This window comes from Pezoporus wallicus, unplaced genomic scaffold, assembly GCF_028554395.1.
Source record: "Pezoporus wallicus isolate ANWC-B61680 ecotype Strahan unplaced genomic scaffold, APGP_CSIRO_Pwel_v1 contig_8341, whole genome shotgun sequence".
Classification (NCBI taxonomy): domain Eukaryota; kingdom Metazoa; phylum Chordata; class Aves; order Psittaciformes; family Psittacidae; genus Pezoporus; species Pezoporus wallicus.
The window spans coordinates 875,482-891,483 of NW_026638083.1; the positions used below are offsets into that span (position 1 = coordinate 875,482).

General features: G+C 43.4%; 2 protein-coding genes and 1 long non-coding RNA gene across 14 annotated transcripts in view; 1 reads left to right on the forward strand and 2 right to left on the reverse strand.

Annotated features, from left to right (window-relative positions):
- CRB2 (crumbs cell polarity complex component 2) overlaps nucleotides 1-12,053 on the reverse strand; it is a 64,533-nt gene extending 52,480 nt beyond the window's left edge. Inside the window, exons 1-2 of one of the 3 annotated variants that reach the window (XM_057409003.1) lie at nucleotides 11,745-11,805; nucleotides 11,109-11,271 (exon numbers count right to left, since the gene is read on the reverse strand). The gene's annotated coding sequence lies outside the window, so the exon portion shown is untranslated. Of the gene's footprint in view, nucleotides 1-11,108; nucleotides 11,272-11,744; nucleotides 11,854-11,910 lie in introns of those variants that run through there. The other 2 variants (XM_057409004.1, XM_057409001.1) reach the window with 2 other exon arrangements.
- The window catches only part of STRBP (spermatid perinuclear RNA binding protein), a 56,386-nt gene continuing 52,321 nt past the window's right edge, over nucleotides 11,938-16,002 (forward strand). For 3 of the 9 annotated variants that reach the window (XM_057409014.1, XM_057409018.1, XM_057409008.1), the window contains exon 1: nucleotides 12,275-12,398. The gene's annotated coding sequence lies outside the window, so the exon portion shown is untranslated. Of the gene's footprint in view, nucleotides 12,064-12,274; nucleotides 12,399-12,911; nucleotides 13,046-16,002 lie in introns of those variants that run through there. The other 6 variants (XM_057409012.1, XM_057409017.1, XM_057409015.1 and 3 more) reach the window with 4 other exon arrangements.
- LOC130598990 (uncharacterized) overlaps nucleotides 12,910-16,002 on the reverse strand; it is a 71,604-nt gene continuing 68,511 nt past the window's right edge. The window contains exon 6 of one of the 2 annotated variants that reach the window (XR_008972126.1): nucleotides 12,910-13,024. This is a non-coding gene — a long non-coding RNA (uncharacterized LOC130598990). The remainder of the gene's footprint in view (nucleotides 13,025-16,002) is intronic. The other variant, XR_008972127.1, reaches the window with a different exon arrangement.

A 16,002-nucleotide genomic window follows, 5' to 3' on the forward strand; every position in this document is an offset into this window, starting at 1 on the left:
CACATTCATTTTCTGATCCCTCTCGGTAGTATCATGTCTCACACAAGAGTTAAAACATCAAACACCAGCAGCTCTCTTTCTAAAAGAAAGAGCATAAGTAGCTCTGAACCATCAAACTGTTTGCTTCAACTCACAATGAATAGAAAATGGATTTGCTCCAATAATCAAATTAGGCTCTTTCTACACCCCTTTTCCAAAGACATCCTGCCTGATCTTTAAGTCTCTAGCTGATCATACAATTACTATTGAGAGCAACTATAAACACAGCATATGCTACTTACTGCAATTTGGTTCGCAACATGAATAAACAATATTCTACAATCCAACACTTTGGAACGTCTGCTTCATGAGACCTTGCTTAACATTCCCCTTCTGAGGAAGCTGCATATTTTATTCCCTAAAAATGCTGCAGTGGCTATGATTCTATATATTACATTCTATGTATTTTTAGATCACACAAGTCTCAGCAGGTCAACCAAATCCCTCTTCCAGTCTCTGCCACACCATTCATGAAACCCCTTACAATGCAGCACAGCTTAATTCTGCCCTCGGTATTCCAGTCTTGCATTCATGCAGTTTGGACCATTTTTATTCAAACCCTGCAGACTCTTCTGCTTTTCACATATTTAAGCACTTACGCTTTGCTAACTCATCTTTTTATTTACAGTTCTCACATGGTTTTGCTTGAGTAGACACATGCAGCATGCTACATAGTTTTAAAAAAGGATGTAAACGTTCTTAGAATGGCTCAACTGGAACAGCACATCAGCAGCATGTGGTCCTGGAGCAGAGGCCGTGCTCATTGTGCCACTACCTGCTGAGCACAGCCGCCGGCATTCAGAGCACTGTACAAACAGCATTACTGTTAACAATGACAAAGACAGTCAGGCCTACTTGCATGGGGTTTAATGAGCAACACAGACCATGGCATGCAGATACTGACAGCTTAGGTTTGTTTGTTGCAGTTTTATAACCCCAAATTTCCATCACCTTCCAAATGACAGTGCCTGGATTAATCAAGAGGCAGCTCTGAGAAAGTAGCATGGATGATTTCAAGCCCTTCTGTAGAACACACAAATGGATGCCTTTCAAAACCAGTATGAAAAGTCTTCTGCAAACAAAGAAATTTGAGAAGATCAGAAATCATTTTGCCTTTACAGACTCTGAACTGCAATTGGAATGCTGACGCCCTGCTATAATAGAGACAGTAGCAGTATTGCAAAGAGAGAATGGAACAATGCTCAGGAGAGGGCATAACTCTCAAACGGAAGGAACGGGTCACCATGAACAAACTTCTCGTACCAGTTCCTTCCAAGTTTCAGACTTGTGCAGAAGCAAACCAGAAGATCTAACAAACAAAAATATTTGTGAATTAAAAAAAAACAAACAAAACTCATGTGAGCTACTTCTACTCTTCCCCTTTAAATCTTCCACTAAACACTGTTTCTGTGCCTGCCAATTCTGTGACCTTGCTGGAAGTGACCAAGCCAGAGATCAATTAGTGAGTACAGAATAGAGAAGCAGCACTGACTGCATCCTGCCCGTCCCCTGGGAAGAGCAGCTGTGCTTCAGGGTACAAACAGCATAAGCCTGGAAGATCGTTATCCAGTGGGAGTGCTGATATGCAGGTTGATTACTAACTGCAAGATGCACAATGCAGCAGAACTGAAAGGAAACAAGAAAATCTCCTTTTTCCTTCGACTTCCTGACTTAAAATTTTCCAATAGTTTAAAACCACTTTAATGTTGCACATAATGAATCCTTATTACACTAAATCTACAACAAATAAACCATACTGGCTTCAAAAGTTTAAATTATCAACTTTCATTAGTACTCTTCCCATTTATGTGCCCCACAGGAAACTATCCTTTAAAAATATTGTATACTCTTCACATATCCCATTTAATCACTTATCAAAGTTGGGGAAAGTCTGCCTGTAAAGATGAATCTCGAATATGCAAAATAAATCAAAAGTAACCTTTTCTGACCCTCAGCAACAAATCAAATTAGCCACTTGCCTTTTGTCAAGGAAGGAGGACCTGCCTGCAAGTCATCAGGACCATCCCATCCCTTGGTCCCAGTAAAATTTCACAGCACCTTATTAGACACTTGACAGAGGTCATGTAGCATTATGAGGAAAAGCTGACTGAGGACATAAAACACAGAACTCCTTGGGACATGGAGCAGGATAAACCATATATATTTATTTTAAATATGAGCATTTTAAATGCTATCCTGAAAAAGTTATCAAGAAACATAATGCATGATGATGATCACATGTTACTTCTCTATGCTGCAACACTTCTGTATGTGCTAAATTTCACAGTCTTGTTATCTTTCTCCTTGACTACACCAGCACTCCAATAGAAAGCCAAGGACAGTGACTCAGCCCTCTGTGGTTCCTAGCAAAGGGCCCCAACTGCTGAATGCCTTCAGAACACAATTGCGGGGCTTTACACTAAGAAGATTCAACTGCTGACTGACATATAGCCGCATTCTCAGTACTGCATGAATTCCAGCTCTTTGGTATTTAAATCAGTACATAAATATTTCACATAGAACTTAGCCTAAAATAAGCCACCTGCCTGGTTACTACAATGTTACAAGAGTCTGTCTGCTTGCCTTAATTTGCAGGCAACTATAATGCTATTTGTGTGATATACTATTCCGTAAGGCCTCCCATAAGAAACTCGAGAGATCAATAGTCCTTAAATAAGTAATTAGAAGAGCTGAAATCATTTGGGTCATGAAATAGCAAGTGGGATAAATAAAAAGTCACAGCTCCATGAACACCTGCATTTAATAGAATTTTACATCTATTTGTTGAGATAAATGACAGGCTGCACACCAAAGCATAAGAAGCAGAACTGCGGCACAGCATCTATAATAGGATGCAAAACAGCATGCTACACACCTGAATTACAATTATTTGGCAAGTTAATTAAAAAATAAATAATATACATCAACAGTCTTCAACTTGCCAGTGCTTACGCAAGCAAACTCAGATCAAAATTTGAAGAGAACCTTCTAATCTAAGACATGAAACAAACATTCCATGTAATGAGGCACTTCTACCCTCATAGACATGTTACACTAAACATGAGAGAATGTATGCAACATATACTCTCTAGAAAATACAGCTACATTTCCACATCTGTGTACGCATCTGCTTCCTCAAAATGGATTATTAGAATAAAGTTTGGTACCTTCCTTACTGTATTTCGTTGAAAGACTCTCTACATGACAGCTACTTACAAACTCGTGAAACTACTGAGCTAATCTGACCATTTTGGACTTGCATGTGGAAAGTAAAGCCTGGAAGATTCTTTCCTGGTATATGGGCATCACAAGGATCTCTCTTCCACCAAACAGATCGCTGTCCAGGAGACCACCTTTACAGACTGGGCTCAATTTTCCCTTAAAAGAGAAATCTGATATACTTCAAAATGGATAGTCAGCATTGCAGTTTACATACCTCATATGACATAGATGTCCAACTCTTTCACAGAGTTTCAGCAGCACACACAACTTGTATACTAGCCACAGCTTACTGAAACCTCCAGCTAGTAAATAGTCTACATTTAGATAATAACTTGGCGTATCAAAGTTTATGAAATTTTGGGGTATATGCCTAATGTCTAGAATATGACCTGTATCTGTTCCAGATCCAATTTATCACTTCATATGACAAAACTAGTTAAGCAGCAGCATGATGGGTACACAGAGTACAGAGTCTCAAATTCTGAAAGGTTACTCCTAGTTTATGCAACGCATGGAACACAGCACATTAGCACAGAAGAGACAAAGCAGATTTCAGAAAGTAAGCCTTGTGCTATGATTCTGGTTAGAGGGACATTGCCAACACCCATTTGTCAGATTCAACTTTCAGTGTACTGGATGGTATCTCTTTGTTCTAGAAGCTGTCTAGAGACAAACAGGCACCAGAATCACAAGCTGCTCTGACCCCGTGTTGAAATACTGGATTTGGGTACCAATGCATTCAGGAAAAACACCAGCTTCAGCAAAGTCAGTATTTGATCCCAAGGGTACAGCTTGTGACCATTTTCCAAATACCACTGAATTCTGTCCATGATCTCACAAAAATTTTCATGAAGTTATAAAACTGCTTCATTATAAGCAAAATTCTAAGCATAGCAAAATTTTTAGACCACAGTTTGACACAGTTTATTTCTCTCCAACAATTATTATTATTCCTAAGAGCTCTCCACTTAAGTTTTTTTAATTTTTATGACTATACTGCCAGCTGCACTCACACACACACTCTGATTCAAGTTCTAGGCTTCAGGGTCATCAATAGACACTCAGCCATTGCTTCCATCGAAAAAATACAGATATGGGAAGGTGAAAACATGCAGTTAAAAACCAAAGCGGGGAAAATAAAACCCCACAACTGAACACCAAAACCACTGAAAACAAAAACTTTTTGTACCAGAAACAAATTGAAAACAGAAAGAAAATTAGCATTTAGGAATGAAAAGGCCTATTCACTGTGGATGTTAAATACAACACCCGCAGAGATGGAAGCTGGGTTTATTTTTGATAGCAGCATAAACATTAAAGATAAGCCAAAAGCATTTAGAAAATATGGGTGCAGTACAAAGGCTCATGTGATGAGAGATATTTTGCTTTTAATCTTGACCTGGAAAACCTCTTGTATGACAGAGCCTCTTTTCAGTGGAGACATAGTCCTGCCTAGTTGCTCTGCCTATTAGTGATAAAAAGGCCACCCAACTTGTTTCTACTTTGGAATGATGACAGGTTTTCAATCCTAAACTTCAAAGGAAAAAAAACCTAACATATTTAGATAAAGACCTGCACAGACCCTTACAACTGTATTACCTTTTTTCTAGAAAGGACATACATATTTCCCCAAATATTTATCCACTTGCCACTGACTGATATGAAAATACTGATATTGATAGGCGATAAACAAGCATCACATCCTACCCACACAATGCAAAAACCACCTAACTGCCAGATTGGTTCACCATGCCTCCGATCCCTTCAACCACAACCCTTGTGAATGTTAAGTGATCACAGGAACAAGTCTTATACATCAGAAAGTACCAAGATTGAAAACTGTGAACACCTCTGTGAAGTTCAGTCCTTCTTTGGACATCTGTTCATACAGGCTCGGCTTCTCTAGGGAGGAAAGTTGCAGACCAACACTCAGTTTTTGGAACTTGATATCATTAAATAAAATGAGAAACCAGCTGTACAGGACACTGCCAGCCCCATACGCTCAGCTACAACCTGACTGTAGAACCTTCTTTCTGACACCTTTCCCAGCACAGACCATACAGGGAGAGATGCCCTGTAACCAGCTGCATTCCCTCATTCCTATGTGCACAACAGGTAAAAGCACTTCCATTCACAGGAAAGAAAAATGTTAAAGCCCAGATGATACATCAACATCCTATTTCCCAAAGGAGAGACCTTAAGGATCAGGAGACCTCAGCTGACTATTTAGGGCACCACCTTTATTAGAACTTTTAAATTAAATGCTTATTGAAGGTTGGCAATATTTGTTTCCAGGCCTTCCCATTGCATCAGGGATGCTCTGTTGGGTCAGATCAATACTCCTGCGCAGCCTGGCATTGTGTGTCTCAAAACATCAACAGGAGAAACCTCTCTGAGAAAGCCTGTGAACCTGGTCCCTTCCCATAGTCTCTTCTGTTTTTCCCCACAGTCCACAACTGCTGTGTTAGTGATGGTAGCAGGTATGAAGTCAGTAACTACCACTTGTCTCACTTCCCTTTCTTCAGGGACTGCCATCACACCATCAACAAGTTTGTTAAATTCCATCAACCTGCGGAAACACTTTGAGACAGGAATTAAATCTACTTTTTTCCCTTCATGCTGACAGGAGTGCCCATGTGCCCTCTCCTACATCAGTGCTGAGCAGTACGGGAGCAGTCCTTTGGAATAGTTCATTTTCTTTACCATTTCAGCAACGCAATCCATATTTTGAAAAATAAAACCAAAACCAAACACTAAATTAACCACAATATTTTCATTTCTCATAAACACTCCTGGGACCCATGCAACAATGAAATAATCACAGCAGAAAGCATGTCTGCACATGCACACTCACATTTTAAAGACAACTGTTTACTGCAATGAGTTTTGTCATGGCCACTGTGGAAGTTTTAATTATACATTCAGCAGTTGCCAGATGGGTTGAGAATACAAGTGGACTGCAGACAGCACAGTCTACAAAACAATTCAGCTGCTAGAATGGCCAAGGCTACTTACATTACACTGTGTCCTGAGAAGCACCCATCAAAACAGAATTAAAGCACTTCTGTTGACAAATGGTTCAGAAAGCTGATGATCTGCAAGTTCACTATAGACAACTCTACTTGGGCTGGTTCTACCCAAACAAAGTAAGAAAGAGACACAGTGAGAGGGTCATACCAAAGGGAATGCAGTGCCGAGTCCCAGTACAGTGTATAGCAATTCAGTAAGGAACACTCTGTACCATGACACTTAGGAAAGCTAGGACACATCAAACAAAAAAGTAAAAACAGAAGCTTAACAAGTAGAGCAGCACATATTGAGATGTGCACTCTTTTTTTTTTTTAACCTAGACCTTTGTTGGCTTTAATAATTGATATAAAGTAGCAAATGAGTCACTAATTGCACTTCAAATTGTAACTCAACCTGGAATCAATCACACATAGCATAACTTCTGTTCTTATTTGAAGCTAAATCCACCACAGTGCATGCAGTAGCCTCTCTAATAACTGCATTAGTCATAATCTGAAAGTATTTCCCACTTACTTGGTTCCAGTTTTGCTTGCTTTTCAAGCTGATCCTCATCCCTATCGCTAAAAAGATCTCTGAAATGTTACCCCACAGAGCCTGCCGTGGGACTTAAAGAGCACTGTGGTACATTTCATGGTGTGATTCCTCCTCTTTCAGGGTCTAATTTTGCTCCAGTACCATTTCATCTCCTTTGCTCCAGCCCAAAGTCAAACAACTATCATTCAGGATTGCACCAGATATTAGCAAGTACTGTGTAACTCTTAGCAATGGGTTAGATACACAAAGACCTGCCAGGTTTATGTATGTCATCTTTTGTTTTGCAGCACAGAATCCAGGTTTTTAAGTACCCTCCACACTGGATAGGCATCTGCTTGAGTCTCTCCTTTTTATGCCTGAGATACACTTTTCAAAAAAATGAATGCAGATCTTGCAAGCATTTTCCAGAATAAAATCCTGCTTCATCATGCCACAGATTAACCATCTAGTAGCTGTGGGGCAAACAAAAATGAAGACACAATGAAATGAAGTGAAGCAATAAAAACTAGGATCACGTATACACGAAGTAAGGTAAATTTTGACAGCTAGGAACAACATAGGATGCTCGAGGAACAGCGAGATGGCGTTTCAGAACTATGAAATGTTGACTCAGGTTATCACCTTCTGCAAGATCCTCACTACACACCATACATGTTAGAGTCCACATTAAAGTAAACCTCAACAGTATGGGGGGAAGGCTTAAGTTATATGAGTCCCAGCATAAGCAGGTGTACTGAGAGTTGTGCCTTCTGAAGACTAAGACCCACACACAGTTACACCTAGCAGACTGCTCTACTGATACCATCTTGTGTGACTTTTCCCCACTGTGATTCTTCTCCCCACATCCTGCAGTGAAAGAGATTCAATTAAAATCCGCCAGGTTTTCACCACTGATTTCCCTTCCTGTACCCAAAAACTGCTGCCAGCAACTGAGTACTCAGACATTTAGCCTTTTGTTTTAATGCAGATTTGCACAAATACTTTTGTTGACTCTAGATTTTAACAAGTCCAGAGTCACCCTGTAAAGACAGGAGATGTTTTAAGAAACGGTTACCCTTTCTGAATGCAGTGTTAACCTGCTGAACATCTGGTTTTACACTGATTATATTATAACCCTTTAACTTTTACTTTCCACTATGTTGTTGGGGTTTTTATGCAGAAGCCAGATAACATCATAACTTTCTATTTTGTTTTCTGTATACTTTGGTATTTTACCTCCTTTTCTATTTACTTCTCTCCACACAAGCAAACACAGCAAGACAGAAAAGTGGCTCTGGACACTGTTTTATGCTGCATGGAATTGTTTCCAACTTCATTTTTGCCATTAAAGATGAGCTGCTCTTTTGAACTTCAAGATTTCCTTCAAAATTCTTTACATTTGCAAGTCACCTCCTTAGCTTATCACCCCTTCTAAATCCAAGCCTCCTGGGTGGAAAGTATTCAAAGACTGCCTAACTTCAAAGAAGACAAGCAGCCACATTGAATGTGTGATTAGACCCACTGAAATTAAAGTTAAGCACATGCAATTATTTGGGTTTATAGATTAAAAAGATGTAAAGTCAAACAAGTGCCTTTCCCAATTCTTCAATTTTTTGTTATTAAGTTCCTGTGAAGCTTGAGACTGATTTCATGTGTAAAGATAGCTTTTCCTATGAAGATTTTTAAATACCTGCCTCATACAGAGTTATTTTCGTCCAATTCAAAGTCTGTCCTCAGACAGCTTTGCACAAATCCCATTAACTTTAGTACATGTCTAAAGGCAGAATTTGAAACATGTAAAGAACTGGGTCACTGGACAATGTTATGTCTCAAACAGAGATTTCTGAGTTAAAATACCCCTTCCCTCAGGTACTACGCAAACATTCCCTTTTGTGTGTAAGCAATAGCAAACACTTGAAATTTGATAGGTTACATTTCATCCTTGCTCACTTAAGGCTTTCCCCCTTACTACAGCTAATAGCCATTTAGTCCTTAACGCAGTAGTTGTAGCTGATGCGAGATCATCCAAGTACACCATCTCACAGGGCTGCCTCGCTGCACATTTCAGTGCCTTGTTCACTCCCGGCTTAAACCAGTAGCCAGCAACAACTTTTGGTGAAGGTCTTTTTTTCTGGTTCTCAGGAAAACTGCTTTCACATACTCTTCACACACACTAGCTCTTGACTTGCCTCTATTTTGTATTTAATACTGGTAATAACATTTCCTCATCATATTTATAAAATACAGTCTAATCAGGTATGTGATCTACGAGCAGGAAATCAGTCCAGGTACAGGTGGGTTTGTTTGGTATTTTCACAACCTAATTCTACAATTATTGTGTCAGTAAACATCAGTGAAATAATAGTCTGAAAGGCTTCGGTCACCACGACTCTTCTCTGCATCAACACTTCAGATCTGTGTATACTATTCTCATATAATTGGGCTTATTACATTATATACACTTGCTCCAGCACAAAGCCTGCATAGAACTTAAAATCAGACCATCCTAACCTAATGTGACCAGTCAGGAGATACAAAGGGACAAGCCAACATGCAGCGTTCAGAAGTTACCTGTGAGCTCCCTTTCCACAATCACTTTCCCCAGAAAGTTTAGATTTGCTGGAATCAAAAAACCAAAACTAAAGTCCAACATATACTTTGTATTTCCAGTGATAACATCACCCTTTAGATTTCCTTCTGCTCATGACTATGAGGACAGCCCACCAGAATGAGCACAAGGCTTGGAATTCTAATCGAGACTATGCTATTTGTCTGTGTGTGACCTCCGGCCAAGTGCTTCATTGAACTTACTCTCTGCACCTCCAAGCCTTTATGATGCCCTTAGCTCAGGAAAGCCAGTAACGTTCAAGAATACTTGATAATGTCTTCAATATTTCTATGACAAGGTCTGCAGGAAACATTATTTCCATCAGAGTCAGAGATTAAAAAAAATTCTTTCCATGCCAGTATTCTGTCCCAAGAAAAGGCATAATTATTGTTAATTATTTTAACTTTCATCAAGGTAACTCTAATCCTATGTTGCCTTTGGCACAGTTCAAGTCTCCACCTCTCACTGAGTGTACTCAGACATAAATTAATTTTTCTCCCCTTTTAATCCATGAAGCCTAAAGACAGATGTTAACTTTTTCTTCCAAACCTCAGATGTTCTTTTTCCTTGTTAAATTTATATCCTTGTACTGCAGAGCCAAAGCTCTCCCAATCCCCTGTATTCTAAATTAATCCATCAATCCCCTTTCCTCTGTGTTTTTGCCCTTGGCAAATCATTAGCCCAAGGGAGAACTCAACGGAAAAATTCCAAATTTCACTCAGACCACAGCTGAAAATATCTTTCTTCTGCCTCTGCAAGAGCTGCACTGAGATGCCATCCCTTGCCGATTTTTCTCTCCTTACTACATCTCCAGCTTCACTGCACAGCCACTACCCTTCACAGCTGTCCCTTCCCATCCCACTGTCTCCTCCAGCTGCCTCCCTCTGGGCTCTATTTGTACTCTTTGCTGTAAAAAGTTTCAAATAAAAATGTTCTCCCATTAAGTCCTTGGACAAGCCTTTGATTTTCTATTACCTTTTCACCCCTTCTTAGGGTCTGCGCTAGTATTTTAAGGGCACACACGAGATGCCGCTAAACTCATTTGCTTTGAAACCTCTCAATTCTAGACATGAAAGCAGTAAGAGACTCCTCAGATTTGTTTCTCCCTTCAATCCTTAACCACAAGATAAAAGTTTGGTATGAAAGCAGAGCTATGTCTGCCTGTTCAAAAGTAAGGTGACACTTTAGCCAGAGGCTTGCAAAGAAGTATACAAAATATAAATTCAATCTGAACAAGCTGGACCTCTCATTACAGGTAAAGTTAGCAATGCACATGCGTTTTCTACTTCCACCTAATGCGGCAAATCAGTTTTGAATGAAAGTTACTGTTTCACTTCAGTCCTGCAAATCTCCTGATCCTACTGCCTTTTGCCAATGTTCCCTCATAGGCTGTTTCAGCACAGCATGTTGTGTACTGCTTGCTTTGGCAAAGAGCTGCCCCGCCAACAGCCTTTCATCTTTACAGCCTATATGAAATTATTTCTGAAAAGTGTAAAAAAGCAATACTAAATATGAGTGCCGTGGATTTCTATGTTGAAAGGCATTTAACCAAGAAAACCTGGCAGACATTTTGAAGCACTCATGCGAAGATACCAGCCACCTGAATGCTGATGCAAAACCACAAAGTTTCTATGGAACACGCATGCAAAGCCAGAAAAACCCACCGGGTTTAGGGTTTAACCCACTCTCCTCATACCTAAAGGTTTTGGCTCACTAGCACTTCTCTGAAGAGTCTGGTGAACAACAGGACCCGAAGCTCACTTCACCGCAGTGCCCATCTGCTCTAGAACAGCCACATGTCTGGGATTAGGAACAATTAATACAGCTAAAAGCTAACTGGAACTCTTTTGTCTCGCTTTCTAGAAGATGGAGAACATCGAAAACTGTATTCCTTGTGCAGCACAACGCACCTAAACACACCACAAAGCTGCCTCGATTTTAATGTCCTCAGCCAACCACTGAGGATTCCATGCAGAGAACAGCTACTCGCATGGAAACGCTACTCCTCAGCTCAATTTAGGAGACTGCTCTCTTTCCGCACCGCTCTGCATTATGCAATGGGATATAAAAACCATCAGGGACGTACCCTGTCTGGGTAAGGGGTGCTCAGGCCTCGCCTCACCTCAGCTTTGCCCAATCCCTCCGCCGGGCCCGGGGGGTGCACCCCAGGCCCAGTCCCGCTCCTTCGGCCGGCGGGGACGGGTCTGCTTCTGGTGAGCGTTTGCACTCCCGGCCCTGGATACCTGCCAGAGGGGCTGGGTGTGGGTGAAAGCACACGAACAGGGTCCGTCGACGTGCCCCGGGGCGGCGGGTCCTCCCCACAGACACACACCTGCTTCCCGCCGCGCCGCCAGGCCCTGCCGCCCCTCAGCCCTACCGCGCCGCTTACGCACTCGGCGCCCGACACGCTAGCACCTACGACTTTTGCGCAACGGGAGCCCTCTCAGGTGCAGCGCCCGCGTTGACGACATTACGGAAAATTCGTAAGAAACACCAACCTCTTTGAGGGGCTTTACGCAAGTGACGTTCCTAGGAGCAAGCTTAGCCGCTCCTAACCCGCGTAGCAGCGAGAGCTCTCTGAACTGCCGCGAGCCCTCGACCGCGAGCGGCGGGTGGGATTACGCAGTTAACGTAAGGAGTAGCGGCCCCAGGTAGGAAACCGGACGGGATGATCCAAGCAGCTTTACGTCAATTCCGTAAGGCTGCGCTGGCCTGCCGCAAGAAGGGAGGAAACGGCCGGTTCCGCGCCGCTACGGAATTGGCGCGGCGGGCAGGCATCCACCCTACGCAGTTGGCGTAAGGCTCTCTCTCAGGTGCAGGGAGGGGGCGGGCCCACGTTGCCCGGCAGCCCCAGCCTATGGGGGCGCGGGGCGCTGTCACGTGCCCGAGCCCCGCTCGCCGCTGCGGAGCCGGAGGAGCCAGGACGGGGCCGCGGAGCCGGGACGGGGCCGCGCCGGAGGCAGCGCTGGAGCCGGCGGCGGGCGGGGTGAGGCGGGCGAGCGGCGGGGTGGGGAGCGGGGAAGGGCTCGGTGCGGCGTCCCCGAGGGGAGGCGGTCGCCGCTCCTCCCACTGCACCGGGCACTGCGGGCAGGAGGCAAGGGCAGGACACGGGGGGGAGGGGAGGCGCTGCCTGGGGGGCGGCGCGCGGTGGCGGTTGCGGGGGTCTCGGCTCCCGGAGGGGCCGCGGAGCACCGGGGGTGGGGGGGTGTGAGAAGATGGGGGGCTCTGTGCGCGCGTGCGGCCGCCGCCCGCCCTTCCGCCGGCTGCGCGGCGCGTACCTGGGCGCGGGGGGCGGAGCCGCGGGCGGTCGGTGCCGCGGGGCGGGGGCCGGGGACCGGGACTGGCCCCGGTGTGCGCTGATTTGGGGCGGGGGGTTCAGCTACGTCTCTGACAGCCCGCGGGCCCCTCTCACCGTGGCCGGGTGCTGCGAGGGGGCACGAAGTTCGCGGCAGGAGCCGTGGCTCCGGTACCTGTGCGGGGTCTCTGGCTGCGGCTCGGTCCCGGTTGTCTCCTTCCTCGTGAGTTCGCGTTGCGCTGGGGTTTGTTAATCGTTAACCCACTGGTTTTTGTGGAGGTGAGAACTTGAGTAACCGTGGAGTCACAGGCAGGCTGCTGAGGAGAGCGAAACGCAAGGTTTGAATCGAAGCAAGAATATGCATTATCTAGCTAAACGTCTTATTATTTATTTAGGTGGCTCTGAAAATGGTGCCATGTGGTTTACAGGAAGTAAGAAGAAAATGTCCTGCTCCAAGCAGCTCCCACAGAACACAGCAGTACAGAAACTTATCAATGGGGGGTCCTGGATGTGTCTGAATTGGGGTTTCTCTTTAGCTGTTTGTTAACATTTTTAACAAGTTTTATCATACTTTGTCCTGAAAACTTAGGAATTCTAAGTGTTGTTAAAGTAAAGGAAAACCTATGTAGGCAGTGGAAGGTGTTCTGCTTGTGGCAGGGGAGTTGGAACCAGATGGTATTTAAGGTCCCTTCCAACCCGAACCATCCTGTGATTCTGTGCTTGCTGTCAGGAACATAAGGTATTTCAAATCTCCAGCTCCAAAAAACGTTTGTGCAACTTAAACTAAAATAGCTGGGCTATTGAAATGAAAATAGCTAGGAAGTTTAACTTCAATTAAAACAGCTGGGCTATTGAACTTAAATTAAAATAGCTGTGTGTTCTAGTGAGCATCCGAAACCTGGCCTTCTAGGGTAAAGACAGAAAATTAAGATGAATTCCTTCATTCATGGAAGAAATGGAGGAGCAGGGATTGCTCGCAGAACACACTCTTGTTAAAAATATGGTAACCAGTTTTTGAGAGACCCAAAGGAAGCAACAGTGGAGGCAGAGAGAGCCTGATGTTTGCAGGAAGGAAGGAAAGAGGATGGAATGGTGCTGTCTGTACTTGAGGGGAGGCCTTGAAAACTAAGCTTTTGGACCAGGAAAGGAGGAAGGCTGGAAAGTGTCTCTATAGAGGTTGTATTGCTGTATTCCTTTGTTTGCACAAGGTCATCTCTCATGGTCTCTGAAAAGCAAAAGTGTTTTCCAAGAATTTCAATGTTCCATCTCCTAGATGGGCCATCCAACATTTGTAAAAGCTGGGTTGTAGTCATTTCCTGCCAGTGTAGGGAGGAAGAAGAAATCTGTGTCAGCAGATGGCAGCTGGCTGTAGCTTCTGCTGAATTCCTGGTCATTTTTAGGAAGTTGGACTTGCCTCTGGAAGTTCTTGGCATGTGTCATTTTCTTCTCCCTGGAATTTTCCAATCTTTTTCCTCTGCTTCATGATGATATAGAATGGAGGGAGAGGATGGGGAAAAGAGTGGGTAAGGATTGCTAATAGTTGAGGTTTAATGTTTTCTGTTTCTCAGAATGCTGACATTGACAGTGCGAGTCTGGTGCTGCTTTGGCATTTCTAGTAGAATCCTTAGTCCTTGCTAATTCTCCTACTCCTGTTTTTATAAAGGGGGTTTATTTGCAAAGGCTGTTCATCCAAATTGATCATTATTACTGAACTGCTGATAATATTGTTGGCTCTCCACAAAAAAAGGTTCTGATGAGGTGCCGGTTCTTGCTCCAAGTAGTTGACAGGCTAAATGCAAGGTAGAAATCTAGGACTTAATTTCTCTCTAGAAACACTTGTGTGTGGAGAGCTGGGGAGAGCCCCAGCTGTGACCTGCTGTGAATGTTGCTGAAGAAGTGACCAAACCCAGCCTCATTGTTTGTCCTGGAAGAAGGAATTTCAAACACAGTTGATTTCATACAAAATGAATGGTTCGGACACAAATGAGAAGAAAGAGTAAGCATGAGAAGTAGTTTAAACTCTGGTGGATGTGCAGATTTTGGTGACCCTTGTTTCTGACTTGAAAGCAGTTTTTTTTCCATGGGTAACATGATGCTTAAGGTTGCAGAGCTCTCTCCTTTTGAAGCCCCTCAGTGAGTGTTCATCAAAGGCCTGTGGGTGGACTGAGATACTATTTTTTTTTCCTGTTTGAACTGTGAAATCCTGTTTGGAAATTAAGGAAAAGGAATCCAAGTCACTTCACGTTGTGAAAAACCTCACTGTAGAATGGTGAAAGCTGCGCTTTTTTCCACGTTGCTTTGGAAGCAGTTGAACTTTGTAACTTGGCATGTAAATAGAGCTCTTTGGAGAGCACATCCACGGCTGGAAAGAGGAGAGAGGGAAATGCCTGGCTGGTTAACAAGCTTTTGAGTGTGTAAAAAGCCACTGTGAGCATGTTTGTTGAAGTGTCTGTTAAAACACACAAGAGGTTTGCAGAGCCCTGCTCTGGGTTGTGGTGATGTACGTACACCTAGAAGTGACCAATATGAAAGAGTTAAAAAAAGGTGGCAGTTTGTGTGTTTCTACAGCCTGGGCTGGGAAGAGCACTGGGGCGGTTGAGAGGAAGGTACCTGGGAATGTGTCAGTCATCTGAGTAAGAATGCAGAGGTCTGATCTGCACCTCACCAGTCTCAGTTTCAGTTCTTGGCGAATTAGGATTCGTGGTACATCTGGAAATGCCAACGGAGGACTTCAGCACAGCATTTTGATTTGTGTAGCTCACTTTGTATCAAGGTTGGGGGAGGGAAGACTTTTCTGTTCTGACAACATATCCACGAGGAGCACTTGGCTGATGTGGTGTCCTGGATTTGCTATAAACTGAACACTATTGGCAAGTAAAGATGGCTTTGCTGCTGTATAGGCTGCAGTGCTGAAATCAAAAGGAAAATTCCTGTTTAAAGCAGCACGAAAACCGGTTACAGATTCAAATAGCAAAAAAATACAAGTCTCAAACACATCTGTAGAAATCCCAGTTTGAATACATTGGTTGTCCTTGCAGCATGATTTGAGAAACAGAAACTTTGTACTTCTTATTTAGGGGAACAGAAGCCTTGAGCTCATATTTTGTATTAAAAGTGATAATTGATACAAGCTACAAGCCCAGAGACAATATTTTTTCAGTTGTGCTGCTGCATTTCTTGGCACTTGTGTAGTTTTTCCTTCTTATGTGCAAGCCTTTCACTGAGCAATGATGACAGAAAGCAGTGGCACATACACTGTGTCAGCTCACAGAGGGATAGTGTTTCTAGTTAGCTT